Source organism: Nomia melanderi, chromosome 12 (assembly GCF_051020985.1).
Source record: "Nomia melanderi isolate GNS246 chromosome 12, iyNomMela1, whole genome shotgun sequence".
Taxonomy (NCBI): domain Eukaryota; kingdom Metazoa; phylum Arthropoda; class Insecta; order Hymenoptera; family Halictidae; genus Nomia; species Nomia melanderi.
The window spans coordinates 8,437,536-8,443,621 of NC_135010.1; the positions used below are offsets into that span (position 1 = coordinate 8,437,536).

Consider the following 6,086-nt stretch of genomic DNA (forward strand, 5'->3'; position numbering starts at 1 on the left):
ATTGTCCTTTATATACTACATTACTCGTTCTCAATGCCAAGTGCTGAATTAATTGTAAAATGAGTCACTATGTATCGAAAGAATACGGAATCCAAGTTCCGCCCCCTCGAGAATAATTCTCGTCACGCGCGCTGATGGGAAATCATTAGAGCCACGCATATTAATCTCCCGATCGCTCTAATCGAAATTAAGACAATGATCCCGATGGGAGGGAGGAGGTCCGGAAGTGACGTCCGATCTCATTAAAATTGCAAACGGCGTTTTCTTTTTTCTTTTCCTCCGTCCCTTTTTTTCGTGAATGGCGGCTAGGGGCTCGTAAAAAGCCACCCTTGAAACGCTATTGACAGTGGATATCGTTCGACGATTGCGTCACCGATGACGGGGACATCGTTAAACACGTTTCGCTCGTCTATCATTCCTGGCTGGGTTCATTGTCGCCACGAGAAAAGCTTTTACCGCGACGCCGGCCGCGTTACAGCGTATTACATCACGGCGGACGGCCGGCCGTTCTGACGTTAACGAGCGATAGTATTTCGTATCGAACCGCGTGAACTTTCGCCGCCGCGATGAAAATCAGCCCCCGGTTCCTCCCACGAGGAAAACTGTAACTGCTACGCGGACAAGCAATAATTCCTGTGTTACGAGCACCGTTTAATAAACGAGCCGAGGCCATGGCTACTTATTAAACCACCTCGCGTTTCGTTTGTCCACGACGCGTTTGGGAACGTGTCTGTTTCCCGTCTCGCCTCCAACTTCATATTTCGCGGTATTTACGAGGCCGTTACAGAAACAATTTGTCTACAAATAATCGGTTTTGTTTCATGGGAGATTGAGAAAACGGGAAACGGTTCCTTTATTTGGAATATGGGATGGGAATTGTTTGCTTCATTTGTGGAGGGAGAAATTGGTATGTGTCGAGGATATGGTATGGAAGTGGAAAATCTATTGTGAATTATTTTTGTAGAGTTTCTAAGTAAATGTTTTGAAACTGTTCATACCATGGAAGTAATTTGTTTTTCGGTATCACGATTATTCTGGAAATTAGGGTTTCATAAGATTCATAGGGAAAATGAGAAATTTTTAGTCGATGCGTAGTTAAAATTCTAGTGTGTAATGAGAATGTTTTTTTAGATTCCATAGCGTGTGAACTCTGTATAAATTTCGGAATAAACGTAACGCCAAAAAGACCAGCCAATATTCCTCCCCCAAATTTTCTCCTTTTCTTCCCTTGGAAACTCATTTCGCCTAGCTCCGCTTCGGGACAAGCAATTTCCGGGATTAGGGATGCTCCGCAGTAACGCCGGGCCCGTATTACACAAGCCACAACTGCGACTCGCAATTCTTACTTTGAACAACAAGCAATATAAACAGTGATTGCGAGTTACACTGGTTCTTTCTGTTCAGCCTGAGGCCCGAAAGTTTATACAAAGCGTGGTAAATTCTTCGTCGTTCGACGTAACAGAGTCTAAAATACCCAGAGGAGTTCGAATTTTAGATTACGAAATATTTCCAAACTAGTTCGAAATATAAAGCATTAGAATATATAATGATTATAAAAATTCTGATCTATTGAATCTTCACAAGAACCCAATAATCTCATAACAACCAAATACACGATATTTATTTATTAGAAACAAAAACAGCCTTACAAAAATCCTTACAGCAAAGTAATCGATAAAAATAACATTCAAATGCAAAATCGAGCCACCAAGCAACAAATCCATTTACAAGCACACCAAAACAACATCACCATAATATTACCGATCAATCTCATCCACCGCAAAAACGAGAATTTCTCGAAAATCGGCGAACATCCCCTTTTGATCCATCGGAACCCCATCCCCTTATTATCACACTTCACCTGCTCGAACGGAGAAGCCCGATGAAATATTCAAATTACGATCGCGGGATCTCACCGAGTTCGTGAAATTATCCGATCTTGGTGGCTCGTAAAACGTTCGCGCCCTTAATGGTTTCTGGTGCCGAACTTCCTCATTACTCGGCCGTTCGCCGGGATCACCGGTATCATTAACCGTTAAGCGACAGCCGATTTCGACCGGAAACTCGATCATTTTCACGGATAGTTGAGGCCCGTTCGATCGATCCACGCGTAATTGCGGGAGCTCCACACGCTCGCTCGCACGCTCGCACGCACGCACGCACGCAGGCCAATGGCACTTTTCCACCCGTATTACTTCCTCCCCCGCGGGGGCTGGGGGGCGTCGTCATCATCATCGCCTTCCCACGGAGAAGGAATCCGCGGAACAATGCCGGCACCAGCCACGCCGAGGTGATCACGATTTCACGCCTCCTTCGGCGACTGCAATTGCGTGCTCTCGTAATCATTGCGTCGTATTACTGTTGCGCTTCGCGTGCGCCTCGCACGATGACGATAAAATTCTGTTCCGTAGCCGCATCTGAGAATTTCCGTGCACCCTGCACACGGGACAGAGCTCGGTAAACCAGCCCGCGGACGAGCTTTCATACAAATTGAGATAACGGTCCCGGTCTGTTTGAATAATGGGCCCGCGCCGGTGACGCGATGATATTTCAGAAAATTAACGAGCGTGTCTGGAAATCTTTATTAATTTGCGATTATCAGGCGCGACGATGGGGTCGCTGCTTTCTCGGGCAGGTGGCAGGGTGTTTTTTGTTTGGACGTCGCGTGTGCTCGGAGATTAACTTGACTTATGATGTGCTCCTTAGCTAAGATCGCTACAATTACTTTATCATTAGTAATTTATTGAGGGAACGGATGAACCTTGGGTATATTCTACGTCTCTATTTAGCCTAAACTATGATTATTGACAGAAAAATAATATTTCATTTGAATTGAAAAGAATTCACTGTTTATACTTGTTAGTTTCGCTTTCAAATCTTCACCACGAGTCTGATGTGTTATACGGTAAGGGGTTAATTACGAATATTGTTTCTTTAAAATTTCGAGTGTAATTGGTTTGAAAAGTAATTTCCGGATTGATTACGCGTTCGTGTAGTCTCCACAGGATTTAAGGCAACTGAAACTAATCTAAAAAGGAACGAAATCCTCTATTAATTACTTCACAAAATATTCTTCGTACCTCGATATTACTACTTAATCGTTTCTCATTTAACGCGCCAGTACGTGTATGCCTTTAATATTAGTTCATAGACTCATCAATGGTTCCCCTCCATGGAAATCTTTAGTAAAGGGCGAAAGATTTATGCGTGATTTGAAGGGAAACCAGGGTTTATTACAATCTTCGATTAAATGAAATTATCTCGACACGCAACCCATCAAAAGCGGTTCAGCTATATTTATTCCGCAAGGTGGAGGATGCTACATCAAAAAGGCCCTCAACATGTTCGCTACTACCGTCGCATATTCGCAACGATTAGTGTTCCATGTGTGCGCGAAAAAGAGTAAATTACATTTATTTGTTCATTCATATAATACTGTAAAACATGGTATAATGTACAGGAAGCCATTATATTTTATACTCGATTACTATTTGTATTTTGTAAAGACTAACCCATTTAATTTAATCCATTTACATCATTACATAAAATAATCCGCACACGATTGATATTTACCAATTTCAATCAAACACTTGAAAGACTTTTAGATTTATAAAGTAAGCTTCACATTTAGAGCGAAGATGCAAATGGATTAACACTAACCATACCAACACTTGTCTTACAGAAACTAGTCAAATAACTGGCTACAAAATAGAGATTAACAAATTAGATGATAAATTTCTTTTAGCGGAAACAGAGACGAAAGAAACGATGAAAATTGAGAAACCAATCGGACAATATAGGAATTTATATAAAATTAAATGAACGAAAGAAGGCGAAGAATTTTAAATCCCGTCATTTGATCGGTTGGTGAGATTAGTGTTAACAGTAGAACTACCGAATCAGTTAAAATGACCGGTTTCGATTTGTTTGTTTCGAAATTATTGATATTTTCGGAGCATTGAGTATTCGAAATGATCTTGACAACGAATAGTGTCACTGGAATACTATAAGGAATATCTGAGGAAATTAAAAATAGACTATTGGTAGGATTTTCATAAGGATGCTCTATAGACAGATAAATGCTCTAGTTTTAATGTCGAATTTGTGTGTTTGCATAGATACAAGGCTAAGAGACACTTCGAATCGGAAGAAATGTAGTGTTCTAGTTTTTATAAAAAGTTCGACGATAAGTCACTCTAATTGCAGCCAATATAGGAATTGATATAGAATTGAGCAAAAGAAAACGCAGAGTTTTAAATCCGGTCGTTTAGTCATTAAATCCGTTACGATTAGTGTTAAGACTGTAACCGTGACAACGGTCTATCAACAACTATCAACTATCCAATGAGATCGCGTCGCGATAAGGAGAAATACTTAACACATTGACTGCCACGAGAATTTTTACTGTTTCGTACAATAATATTTGTCCTATCGCAACAAAGTTAAGTACTGTCTGAAATACATATTCACAATGTGGTGTCATAGTACTCGTATGACGCTATTATCTAGTTACTAAATATTTTCATTCAACATCAATTTCCTTATTGTAAATGTTTTCAAGCAATTTGGAAGCTCCAGTCACCGGTGACCACCGTGGCATTCAACGTGTTAAAATAGAAATAAATAGAAAACAAACGGGAAAAATAAGAGCAAGAGAGAGAGAGAGAGAGAGAGAGAGAGAGAGAGAGAGAGCGAATATACATTTTTTCTCATGACTGAATCGTGAAGCGGCCAATATCACGCATCTCCTCTCTTCGTGCTGCCGGTTGACTTCATGTCGAGCATTAACCGGGTGTCGGATTACCGCGTTCCATTCCTAAGCCGGCATAGAAACAGACAGCTTAATCCGGCGCCCGATTTACCTAAGCGACTCGTCGATCAAATCCGATGAGAGACAATGCACTGGGACCGGGGAGAAAAGAGGACAGGCCGAAGTTAATTCGCGCCTAACCGCGCTCGCGCGTCCGTAATTCACTTATCCACGGGCGTAATAACAGTCGGCCAGGGATTGCGCCGAGCGGCACGTATCGGGGCTTTTCGATTCCGAATTTTATTAATAAAATTATCGCTCGTCACGATGAATAAAACTATCGACGGGGAACTAATCCTAATGAACTTTATCGCACAGCTATCCGTGCGCTTCGAACGCTCAATTGCAAAATAAAATGTCTGGTGAAAGTGTTCCTTCTTGGGGAATGATCGCGCAATGTTCGCCGCGATGCTCGTTTCGTCGCTTTGTTCTCCGCGAATGGGAATTTATCGACAGTTTGCATTTATCAAAAGCGAGACCATCATTCTTCTCGATGGGGTGTGGGGTGGATTTTTATTTTGCGAATGTTGGGCAAAGAAATTTGAATAATAGCTTTAATCCGTTAGTTTTATAATTTACTAACAAACAACCACTAATCCTTTAAAATACTTTGATTAGTAAAAAAATACTAAGTAGGAGAAGCACTAAATATTCCTTGAATTACATCCTAAATTTTAAAACCTACCATACTGTTCTAACGATAATACCGTAATCAAGGTTTTTCCTGAAACTTGGTCGCTGAGCCAGAGAAAAAAGGCTGCAATTAAAATAACAAGATCGCAATCGACCACGAAATCGAGGTCTCAGAATGAGAGAGAAAGAGCCGCGAGCAATCTGTCCCGAAACTCGAGCAAATTCAATCTCGGCATCGATCTCAGGACACGAAACGGCTTGGTCGTAACTAAGGTGACCAAGATTGCGGATCGTAAAGCCTCGCAAAAATAAGTCCGAATTTAGCGTCGTTCGCGGCCATAAATCTCCGCTACTTCCGACGTTAAAAGTCGACCGTGCACCTCGATCAAGCGGCGCGCGCGCGCCGAGGTTCTTGACCGGTGTGTGCGCGCGTCGGGACGAGGGTGTGTTGCACGGTGTGCCGTGAGGCTCTATGGGGTCTCACGACGATGATCCAGGGGGTTGCCAGGCTGATAAAGCGGCCTGCACACCGAGAGATAATCCCGGATAGAGAGGTTCGCCATTTTAACTCATTTTCTCTATGGTTTCTTTTTGAACTGTGATCGAGCTAATTAGTTTGTCATTCACTTATTAAAAATAAGAG

At 42.0% G+C, this 6,086-nt stretch overlaps 1 non-coding gene across 1 annotated transcript; it reads right to left on the reverse strand.

The window, feature by feature from the left end:
* Nucleotides 1-3,110: 3,110 nt before the first annotated feature.
* Nucleotides 3,111-3,232, reverse strand: LOC116426407 (U5 spliceosomal RNA). The gene has a single exon (XR_004234903.1). It is a non-coding gene; the product is annotated as a U5 spliceosomal RNA (small nuclear RNA).
* Nucleotides 3,233-6,086: the final 2,854 nt, after the last annotated feature.